We start from the raw sequence: 19,730 nt of genomic DNA, 5'->3' as shown, positions 1-19,730 counted from the left end.
TGTCCTTTCCCTCCTTACATCTCAATATGAAACTTTCTTCTGAAGTCAAAGGCTTTCAGGCTTACAAAACCTGCCATACCCAGAACTTATACAGAGTTTCTAGAGCAGAGGACTAAGGGTGACACTTCATTTTCAGCCATTGTTTTGGGTGAAGCTCATTGAAATGTCAAACCCCAAAATTTGAAAAATAAATGGGAAAACAGATCAACATTTCCACCCATTTTTGTTTCAATTACAGAGCCAGTCAAACTCACAAACTCCTAAATTTTGCATTTAGAAATGGAGGTGGGAGGATTTAAAATATTTTTTATCAGATCTAATTAAAATCAACTGACAAATTTGATTAAACATCAACTGACAAATTTGTGTTGCACATTTTAAATTCCCCCTCTGAAATATCCCCTTTAGCATGTAAATGCTCACAAAAACAATAGCCTTCCTGAGATGGGGGAGTGACTTACCCCATAGTGGAACTACTTGTGTAGGAAGGTGGGTTAATCAGTGTGATTACTGGTATTGTATTCTGACTATAAAGGTATTACCAAAATTGAAATTACAATCCTTAATCATAGATCAAGAGTTAATAAAATTACTCTGGCAGGACCAGACCATAAACTTCTTACTCACATTAGTCAGCAGTTAGTCACATGAGTAATCTCTGATTGTAATGAGTCACTGCTCACTATTACAAGTGAGTCGTTCTTAGTTTGGCCCAATACAAAAATTGCATGTGATTGCTCACAAAAAGAAAGTGATACTTTTGCACAGCACCGGAAATTGCAGTTTTTTCAGTTTTGTAGTTAAACTCTAACATAAAGTGAGATTTTCACACAAGCCAATATACTGATCAGCACTTGGAACAACCAGCCCAGAAAACTGGCCAGTTCAACCCAGGGTTCAAGCACCCAGATATTTAGAACATTAGACCTTGCCCTCTGCTATTCAACAGCAGAATACTGTGCTTCTGCCTGGTGTCACCCATCTCACTTGACACTGGACAATGTAGAGCTTAACAAAGCTATGCGTATTGTTACTGGAACTTTATGGGCAACTCCATTGCCATGGCTACTGATACTTAGTAACACAGCACCATCCCTTATTTGCTGAGAGAAGGCCTCTGTCATGCTGCTGACCAAGATCTGTGAGAATAATGACCTACCTTTGTATGCCGACCTCTTCAACTACCCACCAGCTTACCTGTCTTCCAGATGCCCTTAATGGTCATTTATGCAACCACAGGACATGTCAGTGGAATCTGCTTGGCGCAATGAGTGGTCAGCAAAAATAGTGGTTAGTCACTCTCTTGTCACTGACTCAACCATCTGTCCCAGGTTTTGATTTGCCCAAGGTACCTGTGGACATCTCTGAACTGGTTTTGAACAGGACAAGGCAACTGTGTGGGCAATCTTTTTAAATGGGGTTTTTCTAATGGTCTGCAATGCAGCTGTGATCAGCTTCCGACTATGTCACATATCCTTGATGAGTGCTTACTGACTTATTTTGACTGTGGGCTACCAGCTTTCCACCTGACTGATGACGATGCCATCAAATGGCTGGGCACATTGCGTATACGCTGATATATCCCTCCCCAAAAATCTGGTTCGTTTCCACTTAACTATCAGGAGGACATTTTTGGTAGGTAAAGTATCCTAAGGTTTTGTTTTAAAGTCAGACAAATCATCCTCCCCAAAGTTTGTGTTTTTCCCCACCCTCAAATGCTTCTAAAATCTTGTGAGTTTCAGCCCAAGGATCTGTGTTGAGGGAGGATTTCTGCTCACAAGGAAAAAAGATTTGAGGCTATTCAGAGGGGCTAGCCCTCAAACTCTGAGCCTCAGCAATACATGGAAAATCAAATTCTGATCCCGGGCATCTGTGCAAAGATTATTTCCCATCCTGCCCTTTCTTCCAGTATCACAGTTCACTCAGCAGTTTTGCTATCAGTGCTGGTTCTTGTGGCTGATGTAATTGGCTACTCCTTGGTTAGGTCCCTCTTCTAGCTGAGAAACCCTCAAACCCACTGAATGCCAACCATGCTGTGCTCATACAGAGAGGTTCCTGTGGGCTTGTGACCTTCTATGTGAGCTCTGTTCTCCTTTCTACTGTTTTCAAAGACTTTGTACCTATTTCTGGGCTCCTACACTCCCCTCCACACAATGCAGCAAAGGGAGTTCTTGGCTGATTCTGCTCCAAGTATCAAAATAACTTAAAGAAATACACAGTAAAATGCACAATATTTCACTTCCACTTCATTGTAAAAGTGTGTCTTCAATAGATTGCAGAACATACTAATGGTACAATTAGACATACTATGCTGTTTCAGGAAAGCTTCAGGGATCTCTAACCATGAAAGCATCTTCCTACCTTCAGACACGGAAAGGAACAGTATTTAATTATTAGGATACCACTTTACTACTGGTTGGATACTTTAGACCAGCCCTGGGGGTGTTTAATTGATATTTTTAATAGTTCACATAATTGTACAGGTACTGTGATTGTTCTAGCCTGGAATTAACACAATACCACTAATACAATGTGATGGCCCTGTTTACATTTGCTTTCCTCTTTTCTTCTAAGCAGGGATTTTTCAGTTAATAAATCATTCACACCATACAGTAATGATTCCCCTAAGTCAACTCTTAGTCTGCCATGATGAAATCAAAGAAAAAAAGTATATCTGATATGTCTTGAGACTTCTCCAATTCTGAAATTACCCAGTTCAATGTTCATTCAGCATGGAGCTGTTCCCACAACCTTTCCTACTGTTCCTGGCCTTTAAGGCTTTCTGTTTTCCCGAAAGCTCTATTGCTGTGCCCCTCACTTTCCTTCTTTCTAGTCCAAACTCATTTAATGTGCCATTTACAACTGTTTCCTCAAGTTACTTTCCACCAACTTTATCATGGATACCCTTCAGTCTGGCTTCTGCCTTCTTTGCTCACCAAAGTCTCCTTCTTCACCTAAACTATTTTCACCAAAGTCTCCAATCTCTTCCAGTCTGTACTCCTTTCTCTTTCCTTGAGCTAGCCGCTGCTTTTTAACAGTGATCACCTTCTTTCTTGAAGTCTTCCTTTCCTTAGGGATTTTTGACTCTTTCCTGGTTCCCCTCTGCCCCCTTTGTCATCTTTCTATAGATTACCCTCCTTATCTCGCTGACTTTCTCTAGGTAGGTATCTTAGTGCACTCTCTCCTTGCTTTCTTCCTCTTCTCCCATTACACACTCTCTGAATGATCTCATCTGGTGACACTCTTTCAACATCTCCCGTCTTCATGACAATGACTTACTGATCAAACTTTCAGCTCCTAATTTGCCTCCCTATGTCCAGTCCTGCATCTCATCCAGTCTCTTACATTTCCCCTTGGATGTCTTGGCATCAATTTAAATTTAACATGGCCAAAACTGAGCTCGTAATCTTTCCTCCTAAAAACACTCTCTGCATCCATACTCATAGACATAGCCTGAGAGCATAATACCATCAATGAGAAATGTTCATGTCACATTTCATGTGCTTAATCCTTGTAACTGACTGTTATTATTTATTAATCATATTTATTATGGTAGTACCTAAGGGCCAACCAAGAATGGTTTGCTAGGCACTGTACAACCCCATTGTGCTAGGCACTGTACAAACACAGAATAGAAGATGGCCTCTGGCCTGAAGAACTCACAGTCTAAACAGACAAGACACCCACAGGGTTGGGGAAGTGTTATAACACAACAACAGAGTGAACAATGTGATGGCAGCAAATATCACATTAGTGCCACTATTAGTATTTATTATTATTAATATTTTTGGTGAATTTAGTTAGGAAGGGGATCAGCTAAATGGAAAGAAAAGGGAAGGAAAGTGGCACAGGGCGGGGGAGGAGAGGAGAGGAGAGGAGAGGGTAAAAGGGGCAAGTATGGAGAGAAGCTGAGGTGAAGAGACTGAGGGAGGGGAAGGGTTGGAGCAAATAGCCAATCATCGCAGGGCAGATTAAGTCGAATCAAAATTGTAGAAAGTTCTCTGATTGTACAAAAGTCCCTGCTTTGGCTGCTTCTGCTCCTACAGGCTAGAGTCTCTACATGGCTCCTCATGGCGATGGGAGAGGGAGGCATGAGCTGAGTCTTAGAGTCCCCAGGGAATCTCTCCTAAATAGTTTTGGGTGTTGAAGGGGGTTGCCCTAGCTGGGCTACTGCTATCCTCTCTGTCATCCAAGCCCCACAGGGGCCATCTTCGGCTCCTCCCTTGCTCACTGTGCATGCACAGGCTGTCTAAGTCTTGTCACTTCTTTTGAGATACCACTCATATCATTTGTTTTCTTTCTTCCCATCCAGCCAAAACTCTCATCCAGGCCATCCTCTCTCTTCTTAATTACACATTCCTAGATACAAGGTTCTCTGTAATCACAGGAAGCATTCATTCTGTTGCATCACTCAGTGCCCCAGTACCCGACACACCTCATTATAAAGTTGATTCCAAATAGCGAGCTAACTCAACAGCTCTTTTTATTTTGCCCCACGTTATGTGCGATCTTAATATCAATGAAGCCTCCTCTCCCTAGTCAATTGACATGTATGCTAGTCTGGAGAAGAAAAAAAGTTTGACATCAATCCAAGACAAAATGAAAAACAACTAAAAAAGGAATCCTAAAAGAGAAGGTCAATGGGTACAGTCACTATACAATATGCCGCTCTGATGGCTTTGCAGGTTCATTGACAAATCTTGAGTTCCTAGGGCAAGTTATGGTCTCTGTTGCTTCTGTGACGATCATCACTGGGGTATTGTCCATCAAAGGAACTCTACCAGAAGATCAACGTAGTATAATGTTGACTGCCAACCTCAGGAAAAACAGACATGCTAATCAATAAGATCAATCGAAGCTTGCTCCTTCCTCCAATTTCAATGAAACAATTCTTCAAAGAGTTGCAGAATGTGAAAGATACTGAGGAGGATATGCTGCACTATTTGATCTTTTGGATTCTTCCCTCCCTCCCTCCGTCCCCCCTCCCCCATTTACTACTAGAGCTGCATAAAGAGTTCTAAACTGAAATAAAAACCGGTAATTTTTACCCGTCACCAGATTTATTGCATGATCAAAAGAGCAAGCAAACATTGTTTGTCTCTATGTTTTTAGTTAGCTTCTTTTGCCCTGAATAAAAGGACTCCTTTTTCCCACCAGTGAATCTTCTTTTTTGCTTTGCAAGAACAAGACATTTGTGTCACACAGTACTGCAAGAAAATGAGCATTAAAATGTAAATTCTGTTTGCTGCAACATGTATTCACAAGTTAAGAGACAGTTTCAATAGCCTTTCTCAAGCTGGGGAGCATGTTACTCTCTAATGGGACTATTTGTAAATAAAGTAAAGGTTTTTTTGTGTGACCCTAAAAATGTGACACAATTTGAACCTGCCACCCTTAATCACAGAGTTAAGAGTTAATAGGATTACTCTGGAAGGACCAGTCTGTGAATCAGTTACTCACATTAGTTAATTTATATTCACGTTGACTTTAATGGGACTACTCCTGTGAGTAACTGCTCACTATTATAAGTTTGGGATTCTCAAACTGTCCTTATATAAAGATTACTCAAAGATCCTAATCTTGTAAAAAGGAATACTTGGGAAGTTCCAGGTCCCATCTTCACTCACATAGGCAGGGAATCAATAAACATTCACAACGTAAGTGAACATTTCGGTCATACTGTTCTTTTCCAGTTGCTTTACTTCTGGACTGGAATGTTAAGAGACCCCTCCTACCAAGTTATCTTTTTATTTTGTTGATCTTAGTGACTGTCCTGTGTTTGTCGATGGATTTTAGTTTCTTTCTTAAATTGAAAGAAACCTTTTGGAGGGGATTTGATGGTAGGGGTAGAAAAAAACATGCTTGTCCTCCTTATCTTTTTCTTTCCTTTTTGGCAGTGTTATGGTCATAATCTCCCTGCCTTGAAGGGGCAAGGGACACTTCTGATTAAGAAACAAATTTCATGATACTAAAAATTGAGATTTAGTTGTTAGCAGTTATAGTACTGCTACTATTACTACTTTGAATTTGCAGATCTTAAAGGGCTGATGTATGCCATTATGAAGGGAACCTTCCCGTTCCCCCTTCAGTCAAATGAATGATAATATACTCATTTTCTGAGGAATGAGATAATGCCCTTAGAATCTACCCAGAAGCCCACAATTCAAAAGGAGTCGCAGACTAAACAATTTACCACTTGCAATGAAAGAGATCTTAATTAAAGAAACAAATATCGATGCATGCACACAGCAGCAGTCCCTTACTTTCTTTATGGAGAAGACATACAAAAGAGGATGCCTAACTTATACCATGTGACTCCGTTCAGGGCAAAAATGCAGACCCATGCTAAGCCCGATTTTGTACACCAGTGATCTGCATACCAAGATGTAGGGGTGGGTGGGGATTAATATCTTAATCCATGTAAGGAACTGCATTGGAAGAACATTGAAGTATGTACAAATATTCATCTTTGAAAAGGCCCATTTAAACATGATATGTACAGCTAATGATGTATTCTATACTCATCCTTGAAACAAATATGGTAATTGCAATCTAATTATCTGATTGTCTGTGAATTCTAAACTGTTTAAATGTTTTATCAGTAACATGGATGGGAAACTGGAACACCTGAATCTTGCCACTTAAGAGCCATATATTACTTATTCTTTCACGTTTTTCTATCTCACATTGACTATTAGATGAGTAAAGCTTTCAGGATCAGGCTCTCAGGTCTATTTACATAATTCACTCCTTGCCTCCACACTAAAGTTATCGAGCATAGTTCTCTTTGTCTTTATTGTGCCATCCTATAAATCTCAGGATACTGGATAACATATATTTTAGAGGCATCACTTCTAACGCAGGTTTAGCAATACAGTATATGTGGGATATGTCCCTTTAAGCCTGCCATTTAGACACATTCAAATACTTATTATCTAATTTGAGAATTTTGCAGGGACACTTAAAAGACAAGAAGTCCAGACTTATTGATTTATCCCAAATCTCATCCTCCTTAGTTGCCAGTTAAATATAATTTAACTGCAAATGTTTTAGTTATCAAATGTAGTTGAGACTTTTCAGGGATTGATGGGCATGATTTCCAGCTAATTTCTCTCAATATAGGGAAAATAATATAATTGTTTCTTTAAGCTATAAAGGATATTTATGATAACAGGCTCACTATGACCTGGTACAAGGAATTTAGTCTTTTAAATTTGTGTACATGCCCAGAAAGTATTCACTTATAAACTCTAGCACTGATACAATTTTTGATATAGTGCAATGGTTTCAAATTATGCTTTACTTTCCAAAACCTATAAAAATGGGAATGCTTGAAAGAGTTGTAAATTGGCAATAATTCAAACAGTAGTACGTTCCAACATATGACATCAAGTTATGGCAGATCAGTTCAGGATATACTGTAAAGAGTTGGAAAATTAATATCTAAGTAAAATATAACTAAACAAAGAAAATCTTAATTGAAGAGTTTCAGACTCTTATAAAAACTATATGTGCCACAATCTTTTCCTATGGGACAACAAAACCTAGTCCAAGAGAAACATTAAAATGTTCTCAGTCTATTTTTAGAACTCCTACAGTCCTCATTATTTTTATTCAGTATGGGACTAACCCAAAACTTAGTGAAGTCAATGAAGATCTTTATATTGACTTCAATGGGCTTTTGAGCAGGCCCCGTGTACATATCCTAACACTCGCAACTCATAACTCCTTGTTTATGTTTCTGCTCTTACATACATACATTTAAGGCTAGAAGGGACCATTAGATCATATAATCTGATTTCCTGCATAGCACAGACCATTACATTTCATCCAATTACCCCTGCATTGAGCCCAATAACTTGTGTTTTAGCAAAGCATATCTTCCAGGAAGGCATCAGTTCTTGGTCTAAAGACATAAAGACATGGAGAATCCATCACTTCCCATGATAGCTTGTTCCAATGGTTAAGTACCTTCACTTTTAATTGTGTCATATTTATGATGCAAAGCATAGAAATTACTCTGAGGCTACTAGAAAAGGTGACCTTCGTGTATTTAAAAGATTCCTCAACTTAAGCAATGTGGGAGCAGGACACGAACCTAATCAATGAATAGCCCAAAGAGCAAGCTAAGAACACTCAGGGCATGTGTCATGGTTGCAGGGCTGGCTATGCCTCTTTTCCATCTCTGGGCATTCTGAGTGCCTCCACTCCGATGTTACATTGTTCCTTTACCTCTCCTAGAATGGAATTCTCCCACTTTTGCACCCTGGGCTACATCACCCTGTGGCTCCACTGTGCTTACCCAGCAGGTCTGGCTGGGTTCAGCATCTGTGGTTCTTTCCTTCGGTATCCTTTGACCAGTGGTGAATATAGTGACTTCTTAAACTAGGGTATTGTTGCATCTAGGAACAAAGTGCGACATAAGAGAAAAATGGATTTTTAAATAATAGCCAGTCTATATGTCTGGCTATTTTACCTAAAGCCTTGCCACGCTGTGAGGGAAGCCTAGGAAAAGCTAGTTTTTCCATGTGCCTAGCAGTGTCTATCAGTCTGTTCTCTGAACAGATCACAAACTGTTGCCCCACCTCTGGATGGAGCCTTTTTTTTACTGTTTAAAAACCTGTTGGTTCCTAGCATTGGAAAAGCAAGCTGCCCCAATGAATTTAATGAGACTGCACATGTTAGCAAAGCTAAGCATGTGCGTAAGTATTGGCAGAACTGGGGCCTAAATGAGTAGCTTGAAAAATTGGCTCTATACATCCTGTGAAGTCTAACCCTGCACAGATAACAAGCTCCAGTATAAACAATGAGAGTCCTGTAGCACCTTGCTCCAGTATGTTTTCCAAGCACTGGGGTACCCCTTCAACCTCAAAGCCAAATTGGAGCATGGAAATGGCATTTGGACAGAGAATGAGGTGCCTATTTAAGTTTAGTGCATGGATTTGAATATCTATTTTATTCATATAAGTTAAACGATATATATATAACAAAATAACCATTCTACAATGCACAGATCATGAACATGTGATAAAATAATATTTCTTTCAAAAAGGCCATTAAAAACAGTGAAAAAATGTATAAAACAATGAGTATTCCTCCAAATTTGTAATTATGAAAAGCCAAAATGCTGCTTTCCTTAACACTCATACATCTCCGTTTACCTTAGTGTGATTGTTTTTTATAAATTGACTAAAAAAATCTCATGAAGAATTTTGGATTAATTTAAGAATGGTTCTGTTTTGAACACTGAAAAACAAAAACAATTTTGAAAAGTCAAAATTGTTGGTGAAACTTATTTTTTTACCTACTTCACTGCTGGCATAGCCACTGATTCCAGTAAAATATATTACCTCACCCATCTTGTCTTTCTCATATCTGGGGACCAACACAGGTTCAACACCGCAAAAAACTGATGCCAAAGAACAGATATCTGAAAGAAATGCATGGAAAAAATCACCAGATTTTTCTGTTTTCTGCGTGGGTTGTGTCTGGGGAAGAAGAAGATGCCACTAGCAGATAAGTAATTTAGCACTTTGGCTGCTGGAGGCTGAGGGGTATCAGTAAAGATACAACCAGACGGGTAGCCAATGAAAGAGCTGTGGTGTGAATTCCTCCCATCCCCACGAAAATCCTGTTACGCCTATGTAGCAATCAGATTTACATTCTGAAGGTAGGGATAGAGTGACATTTTAATCAACACTAGTCATTCAGAGCCCTTTAAAAGTGTGTAAGATCCCAACATTTCTAATTTGCCAGTGAATAACTTCTCAAATATATGTTCTTATAATTGGTCCTTTATGTTAGATCTACTCAAGATCTTTCAGAATAAATCTCACGGGGATGGGCTGTTTTAGAGACGATGTGGCAAAAAAATGTGAAACGTTGAACTTGTGTTCTTTGGAAACCCATACCTAAAAGCCTTGTCTCAATCACTTTAAACTGGAGAAAATCTCTGCTAGCCACAGACTGCACACATGTGAACCTACAAACATAAATTACATTTTCTTGTGAGGATATTTGAAGGGGAAAGGCACAAAATTAGGGTAATAATAATTAACAGAAAGCAAGTTTTAGCCTTAACTGTGGAGAGGCTGAACATTAGGATATGTCTTCATTACAAAGAAAAACCCATGGCATGGAGTCTATTGACTTAGTCTCATGGGGCTCAGGCCGCTGGGCTAAAAATAGCAGTGTAGGGTTCTGAAACCTGATAACGGGGAAGGGTCTCAGAGCCTCGACTCCAGCCCAAGCCTGAATGTTTACAGTACTATTTTTAGCCCTGCATCCTGAGCCCCAGTCAATGACTCAGGCTCTGAGGCTTTGTCTACACTCACACTTTTGTTGGTCGGGGTGTGAAAAAACACACCTTGACCAACTTAAGTTTCACTGACAAAAGTGCCGGTGTGGACAATGTTATGTCGGCAGGAGATGCTCTCCCGCTGATATAGCTACCACCGCTGGTTTAGATGGTTTTATTAAGTCAGAGGGAGAGTTCTCTCCTGTCGGCATATGGCGGCTACATGGGAGACCTTACAGCCGCGCAGCTGCAGTGGTACAGCTGTGCAGCTGTAAGATTTGTAGTATAGACATAGGACAATTCTACACTTAAAACTTACAGTGGCACAGCTGTATCGGTACAGCTGTGCCTATGTAAGAGCGCTTGTGTAGCCGCTTTATGTCAACGGAAAAGAGCTCTCCCGCTGACATAATAAAACAACCTAAACGACCGGCGGTAGCTATGTCTCCCGCCGACATAGCGCTGTCCACACTAGCGCTTTTGCCAGCAAAACTTACATTGCTGAGTGTTATGTTTTTTTCACACCGCTGAGCAATAAAAGTTTTGCTGGCATAAGTGCTAGAGTGGACAAGGCATAGCCTGAGACTTGGTGCTGCAAGTCTTTTACTGCAATGTAGACATATGCTTAGTGTCTAATTTACTGTTAACCCATACTTTGCAAGGACATTTACACCTGTGCAAAGAAAGTGTAAAATGGGTGTAAAAGCCTACCACATGAGAATGGCAGTATCTTACAGTCTCTTTGCATTCACTGTGCACTGGTGCAAATTAATGCAGATGGCACAAGGCAACAGTGAATCAAACCTATTTCCTACTCAGATGTAAAATAAAAACTATCATTGCAACATTGAGCCCAAGTCGCCATCACATTACTCCCATTTTACACAATCTGGCTTAGTTCACTCATAGTCCTGTTTTTTTATGTCAAAGGAGTTACACCAGTGTAAAGTTGGAGTAACACAGTGGTGAGTCAGATCAACTCTTTCCCAAATTATATTAATAACTAGAGCTGGCTGGAAACTTTCTGGCAGAACATTTTTCTTTTCCATTGGACAATGCCCAAACATTTAAAAGCAAAACATGGAAACATGTTGATTTTTGACCAAATTTTGTTTTGAAAAATCCAAAGCATAGTGGAGCAGGACAAAAGGTTCCATTTCAGCCTTTCTGAAAAAGAATATTTTCATTTTCCCATTTTGAAAATTTTATTAATTTTAAAAAAAAATGTATATCATAATATAAAGAAGTCAAAGTTGGGATGAAAGGTTTTAATTTTATGGATGTGAAATATTGTAGTATATCAGAAATGTATATATTAATAATATAATAATACTACTAATAATTAATAATTAATACATATATAATATTTTCACATCACAGGAAATTTCAAAATATTTTGCTTTCATTCTGTTTTGAAACAGAAAAACTTTGATACTGCAGAATTTCCTCCCCAATGCAAAATCCACTTACTACCCAGCTCTACATACTTTTATTTTATTACTTGTGAGTAGTAATGTAAAATAATATGTAGTAATGTCAAATACCGTTTAAAAATAACATTGTTTAATTCTTCGCGTAGCCTTATTTTATAACATAAAATAGAAATCCAGCAGAAGAATGATGGACATTATTATATATAATTACTTATTATATATTTATAACTCCCACCTGGTAGTCTCACTATATTCCAGACATAATCCTTTCAAGTGTTCAGGACTGTACATAGTGTATGGATTGTATGCATGTAACTACTGTAACTAGATTATACTCTTAGAGATGTTTAACCTTTGGATAATGCTTTTCATTTAAAACAAGAGAGAAAACATCTCACGGTGCTAGTGAATTAACGGAAGTTCCCTTGAGCTGCCGTTGTTTTGTTATTTCTGAGCCCCCATTGAAGTCTAGTGGTACAACAGGTAGAATGTTACACAATTCCACAACAGCCAAATGGATCATCTTACTGTTTCCACAGCTGCAAGGTATTAAATGCTGACTGCACCCAATTCTGTGATCATTGTTCTGTGTCTAACTGCATACCCAGTCAAGTGTTAGATCTACTGCTGGCAAAGGACCTCTTTCCTCTGGGCTGTCGGACTCTGATAAGCACATGTCCTCTTGTTCTCCAATTATCTGCCCATCAGCCATGAGTGCTTCTTATTGACTATCACTCACCTCCTTTTGGCATCTCTCTCTCACAAACACATTCACACACGCATGAAAGAGTATTTCCTGTTTGGAAGCCTAGCTATGTGTTTTTTTTCCTCTAAAGGTTGTTAACCCTGACATCGTCCAAACTTTATCTATAGTGAGAAGAAAGAACTGTCGTGTTTAAGCATAAACACTGAAATTCCAGTGAGCATGAACCATTAATGGGGGTAGGGTTGAAATAAAATGAATGATGTACAATTGCCTTAACCATACTGTTTGATTTAGCACTCACTTTAGGGTTAAGGTGAGTTTGAAATACCTGTCATTTTTTTCTTATTGTACAGTCCAAGGAAGGCTGAAAACCATCCTGTTAATTACAGGCACAAATTCAGGTCATGCATTTGATACCCAAGTAATTTGCCACACAGCAAAGTTTACTCATTCCAGACATTTCACTATGAAAAGATGACGAGGAATTTTGGTTAGAACAAATTTGGCAAATTTTGATACAGCTTTTGTCCAGCTATGTGTCAGGATTCACAACCCCAAGGAGGGGTCATCAGTATTTGTGTGGAGTTGTGGGGGTTGGGATGGCACTAGCCTACCCTCACTCCCTATTCCTGATTCCACTGGAGTGGATTAATCTATTAATTGTACCCAGCCCTTTTCTAATGCTAGGTGCTTGCCCAGTTCTATTGCAGTGGTTTCCCAGAATTCCTCCCCTGAAGCACCATAGGAAAGGGCACAGGGGAGTCTGAGATGCATCTGAGGGGGGATGGTTGCAAGTGGCAACGCTTGTCATGTTATAAGATGAGATCGTAACCGTACTGAAGTGAAAAGCAAAACTCAGTGTGGCATGGATTTCACACACTGTGTAAAAAGCGGTTGAGAACTTCTCTCATATTGTGTTTGGTGTGCCTCTTAATTTAACATTTACTGTCAGCTCTGTATTTTGTGCTGTGCCAGATGAGAGGCCAACCCCTCTTCCAAAGACAGAAGAAATGACCTGAGGAAGGAATTATCAAGACTTCTTTTGATTTTGTTTTCTAAATATTTGATTTAATTCACATCTTATGGCTATCATGGAAGAAGTGAGCTTTTAAGGAGAAATCTTTTGGGGGAAGGGATGGGAATTGGAGCCGGAGAGCATTTCATGCATAGTGGCTGGCATGGAAAGGGGAGTGGCGAGAAGCAGACAAATGGAGTTTTGCGGCAGGCATTTTCAGTGGTGTAGAGGAGGTGGTGTAGTGGTGCAAAGGAGGCTGTTACAATGTCAGAGGGCAGGGACAGTTGCGTAGGTCTTTAAAGATAAGGGCAAGGAGTTTAAAGTTGATGTAGGTGATGCAAAATAAAAGAAGAAAACACTCTTTATGTACCATAGAGGGAGCAAGTGAGATCAGCAACAAGGAGGAGAATGATTTTGTTTGGAAAGGTCTGACGATTTGCTATAGTAGTGTTGTGAAGTGATATATATATTAATGGCGCTGCTGTAATGGGCAATAACCTAACAGCTTAGATTCCATGACATACAATACTGCAGCCGGTCTTGAGACCTAAGGCTAAACAAGTTATTTCAGCCCTTACCAACCCATCATCACCCTCCACCCTATATAAATTAAATGGAACCCAATCCTGCATGTGAATAGTCATAATTAACTTGAAGGCTGAAATCCTGGTCTTACTGAAGTCAAAGGCAAAACTTCCATTTATTACAGTGGGGTCAGGATTTCACTCCTGGTGATTACTTAACCTGGGTAAGGCCTGCAAGATCAGGCACCTTGTGTAGAGAGAGAGATTAGCCTTTCTCAGAAAAGTGTCAGATCTATGTCTTCTGTAGGGCCTGTAATATTCAATGGAATTGTTATTTGAGGGACGACTCGGTTCTGGTATTTTTAACTTTGGATTTGTAAGATTTGGGGGCATAATCAGTTATGGGGAAAAAAGTCACGTCTTTCATTTTATAAATTACATTACACAAGGGTCTTTTGACCTGAATAGTAGCTGAGCTACTATGATAGTGAGAGCCATGTAAATACATATTGACGTAGTTAAATATTGTGAGCTGATCCTGCACTCCTAGGGACAGAAACACAAATCACATTGACTTCAGTGGAAGTCATAAAGAGTGCAAAAAGGGCTGGATAATTTTAAGTGCAATAATATACGTAAAGAATGCATATATCTGAGAGACTAAAGCAACCATCTCACATGTTTCAGGGCATGAACTGAGCACAACAGGAGTCAGAGAATTGTTCCGGTAGTCAGATTCATTGTCTCTTTTTCTGTCTTCCTCTTCAGCATTCGTTACTGGCCACTGCTGGAATCAGCATGATAGAGTGAATAGACCAATGACCTGATCAGGTGTGACACATTTTATCATCCAGGATCCACAACTTCATCAGTATGTCTTGAATGACTGGGGACTTCATTAGTCACTTGACAATACCAGGCCATCAGACTTTCCTAAAATGACTTTTAAAAAATCTTGCATAATCTTGTCTACGTAATCAGAATTGATGACCTGTAACCCTGCAATGAGATCCACATGAGCAGACCCCCTGCATCTATGTGGTGTCCCAGTGAGGTGAATGGAATGCTCTGTGGGTGCAGGAGGAGGACCAGTATCTGCTGGGACTCGGGACCAGATTTAAAAAAAAATTTAGGCTCTTAAAGAGACAGGTAGGCATTGTCATGGAGTGACTGGTCCCTCACCAGAGTAGAGAACCTTGGAGGCATGTTCCCAGAGCAGAGAGCCTCCAAGATGTGCTCCTGGAAACAGGGAACTCTCCAGAGAACTTACCAGAACATGGGGCCTTGGGGCAATGGGTGGTTGGTGAAGCTTTCCCAGGGGGGAGTCTAGTTCCCTGTCCATTTGCCCCACCCCCGCTTGCCCCCCACCCCTCCTCCACTCTGCCCCCCTCCACTGCTGGAGGGGTGCAGTGAGTGGCGAGTGGGGGTCTTCCGGGGGAGGGGGCTGAGGAGGGACGGGGTGGGCAGGGGGTTCTCATGGGGGACGGGGGTGGAGGAGAGAAGGGATGTACGAGGCAGGGACCTCAGGGAGGTGGAGGTGGAGGAGAGGAGCAGCTAGGCAGTGGCGGGCGGTGGAGGCCTTGGGGAAGGGGCACATCAGGGATGGGAGGAGGCATGGCCACCATGACCCAGGCATCTGGCGGCGGGTCAGCGACAGCTGTGCTGGGGAGGCTTAGCCTCCCCTGGCCTATTATATCCGCCACCCATGCTCAAGAGTGTGCCTAGAGATAGTAGATTTTTAAAGGGAAAGTTGCTAAAGGCAGCCATCCACTAAGGCCTGATCTTAGAGAAAAGGGATCTCCCAAACCACAGCAGGTAGCCCAACCTGCCCAGGAAGCTACTCCGAGGGAAGAATGTCATCCTGGAGGGAAGGGGATCACAGATCAAGGAGCAGCCCCAGAGGGAAAGTGGGAGTTAGATGTCTAAATACTTTTGAGATTATAGGCCTTAGTAACTTCAGCCAGTTCTTCCTGAAAGGGAAAATATAATGCTTTGATATCTTGGGAAATTAGATCTGCCAGTTCCCCTGCATATTTCAGTGACTCTCACACTGTTATTCTGCATCTATTTTTTCCAGCTAAAAGCCCTATTTTTAAACCTTTCAAAACTTCTGAGAAGGAGTAAGACCTCCCATCTGCTTTGCTGTTATTTGCTGAACTCACTACAAGGTTAAAAACAGAAAATAAAACTCCTGAGCATGACTTTCTTTTTAATGTCCATTCTATTACACATTTTGGCATATCCTGAAAACTAATTATAACAAAGAGTAGTCTGCCATTAAAAAAAATCCTCTCTTTAACCTTTAATCAACTGATAAACTGTTTCCCAACAAATCACTGCTTCATCATTTTCTTGATGAGATATGGAAAGTAGGATGCTTTGAAAATTATATCTGGGGTTAAGGAATGCTCTTTAGTTCTTATTTGTATGTAAAAGAGTATTTTAAGCTCACTGATGCTTTATCAGTGCAGTGACATTCAATGGGCCAAATTCCATTCCCAGTTACGCTGGTCTCAGACTGAAGAAAATCTATTAACGTCACAGGCGAAAAAGCCTAATTCTGCAACACTGACCATATATAAATGTTCCATATAAATTAATAGGGATTGACCCAATCGAGTTCTACAGAAATTTTATAAAATTTGATAGAAATTATTCTAAAAATCTATAGAATTTATTTGAGTGACAATCCATAGAAAGGATATTTGAACATGTATCCTTGGTATTGAATTCTATAAGATAATTTATTAGAAAATTATATTGCTATTATAAAAAGTTCAAAAACCCTAAAAGAAGGATATCATTCTCTAGTTAAATTCTATAGAACTTTTCCATAAGGGTTAATCATGAAAGTAGTCCCTATGTATATAGTTCCATTACTAGTCATGTGAGTAAGGGTTATAGGATTGAATGCTTATTCAGGATTTATAGTAGTGTAACTGAGCAGAACTTAGTCCATTAATATCTTGAAATTGGGAAAAACTGGACACCAGTTCATTTGAAAATGAGTTGAGGGTATTTTTCTACCATATAATTATGAGTGGAGATTAGGAATTATTCCATACGCTCTTCAGAAGCAACATTTGCATACTGCATTGTTCCTAACCTTAACCCTATTGCAAACCCTGTTCTGAATTCCCATGTATAGGGATTAGATTTTTTTAAAAACCTGATTGAATCTGTTGTGGGATATTTCAAATTAGCATTCTGTGTCAACTTTTGTTTCAACTGTCTTTTCAGAGCTCTCTAGTGGGGGAAGGAAAATGAGTCTGGCCTTTGCCATGCTTATGAAGTCATTATCCTATTAGGAATGACACTCAGAACAGAGATGATCAAACCAGCCTTCTTGTTTCACTCAAAGTATAGCTACAGTGAAGCCTGGCTGGAAATGTACACCTCAGCCACTGTCCTTTTTGCTAGAGTTAGAACTTAAATATGATATGTGTCTTATAGAGCAGCAGGAGGAAATCTTTTCTGGCAGTGCAGCCTGGCCTACTGACTTGGGAATTGATCCTGCCAATTCTTATTCATGTAAAATGTCCTAATTCACATGAATAATCCATCTCAAAACAATGGACTATCTATGAGAATAAGGAAAAGTTATATGCACTAGAGTTTGCAGAATCAGGACCCTGGTGAAGCAAATGGAAACCAGGGACTCAGAATCAGATTCTGTGCAGAAGTGCATTATGCTTCTGAGCAAGCTCAATTGCTAAACTCCAAAACAATCTATTTGCACTTGCGTGGGTGGATCCTAGGACCCTCCTCAAATCATGGGCTTCACTTTACACCCATTCTGTCACACAAGCAAAGGCTGAAAAATTAGGCCCCTAATGGTATGTCTTCACAGCTATCTAAGCACATGGTTCAAACTCAAGTCTAAGCCCCCGTGCATCTACACACAAATCATGCTAAACCAGGGTCCCAGGACCCATGAGGCGGAGGGTCCGAGCCTCAGTCAAATTGGAGTCCAGGGTTCAAGCCCTGTTGCTTTGCAATCTAAACATAGCCCCACTGGACTCGTGGTCTAGGAGTCTGCGAAAAATATCCCACAATCCCATGGGCCAACTTTCTTTGTTTGGTGTACAATCAGGTTTTCTCACGCTGCACCATGAACAAAGGGGCTAGTGTGGCCACATTTTGGGAGGTCTCTAGGAAGTCTGGGATATGCGTTCTTGGACTTGGGCATGCATAATGAAGTGTAGACCCTGGAGCCCAGGGTCATGCTCAGGAATAAATATATGACTCCTTTTGGAGAGACACGTTCTGTGCCTCTGCTGCCACCCCAGGGCTGGAGGACCTTGCTTTCTGTCTGTCGCTTCAGGACCGGAGGAGCTATCAGCTTCCACTGTGGCCCCAGGGGCCAGAAGAATTTGCTTTCCCTACCCTGGCTTGGAACTGGAGGAGCTAGCTCTCCCCTTCTGTCCCTGGGGCCAGAGGAGTTCAGTTTCCCAGGGCTGAGCGGATTATTGGGGGAGTATGTAGGGGGGGGTCTTATCCCCCCTTGTGCACAGCCCTGCAGTGGAGCCTAAAGTTAGGACCCAGCATGTGACAGTTCCTGGCCTGGGGTCACAAAGAGGGCCATAGCTACAGGTGGGCCTGGGTGGGCCAGGGCCTACCCACTTCGAAAGCAGGCCCACCCAAGCTCCGCTTAAACTACCTGTGCAACTAGAGCTTTCTCGGCCGGTGACTCCCAGAACTTCCTGCTTCTGGTTACGTGGCCAGAAGCAGGAAGTTTGAGAAGCGATCGGCCAAGAATCACTAATCTGTCTGACGCTCCAGTTGCCAAGGGCTTCCCGAACTTCAGGTTTTTTGGCTGGCCCACCCCTGTCAGCCAGAGGATCTGCCAGAAAATCATGTCTGGCTACGCTCCTGGTCACAAATGAATGTAGATGCTGAAGCCTTAGGTTAACAAACCCAGGGTCTGTTAACTCGAATTCTAAACCTTGGGTTTACATTGCAGTGCTGACATACCGAACTGCAGAGAGCAAGTTCACTCTTCATAATGCCTATTATACAACAAATAGAATTCCCTTGAGAATGGATGAGTCGCTTTCTTCCCTCTCCCCCTCATTACATTTCAGAATCTGTGGATGTGCACATAAAGTTTACTTGTTTTAAATGTGAAGGGCTAGGAAACAACTATGAAATGAAACTAGTAGTTTAGAAAAGGACATTGCTGCTTATTATTACAGTAATGGACAGAGGCTCCAGTCAGGATCAAGCCCCCCCATTGCAAATGTGTGCTGTACAAGCATAAACTAAAAAGAAGTTCCTGTACCAGAAAGTTCACTCTCTGCACAGGGACAAGAAGTGACAGGCAGATTTAGAGCACAGTGGAGTGGGTGGGCAGCAGGTGGGAAGTAGAAGACAAAATAGCATATTTTGAGACCAGCTCTTATATACATTAAGGACCCCTTATATTGGTCTAGCAGTCTAGAAGGTTTAAACATCTGTGTAAATGTAATTTACTCCCACTTTTTGCTGCTAGGATGGTGCCTTAGATTAACTGAGAATCTGGTCCATGATTTTATGGCTTGTCTATTTGGCGCTGGCAAAGCGCACCTGAGGGGCATGACTTGTAAAGTGCTCTAATGTGCTGGGCTCTAACTGCCTTGTGTAGAGCCTGCTGGCATGCTCTAAGGTACCTGGTTTGATGCAATGTAGTTGTCTATGTCAACATGAACCATGCCAACAGAGTCTAAACAAGGCATTTAGAGAGCAGCACTTAACAAGTCAGACCCCTCTGGTGCAT

The sequence above is a fragment of the Emydura macquarii genome, unplaced genomic scaffold (genome assembly GCF_026122565.2).
Source record: "Emydura macquarii macquarii isolate MOO-44397 ecotype Brisbane River unplaced genomic scaffold, CSIRO-AGI_Emac_v2 contig_3019, whole genome shotgun sequence".
Lineage (NCBI taxonomy): Eukaryota > Metazoa > Chordata > Testudines > Chelidae > Emydura > Emydura macquarii.
The sequence above is the reverse complement of the archived record's forward strand: the minus strand, read 5'-3'. Positions refer to the sequence as shown.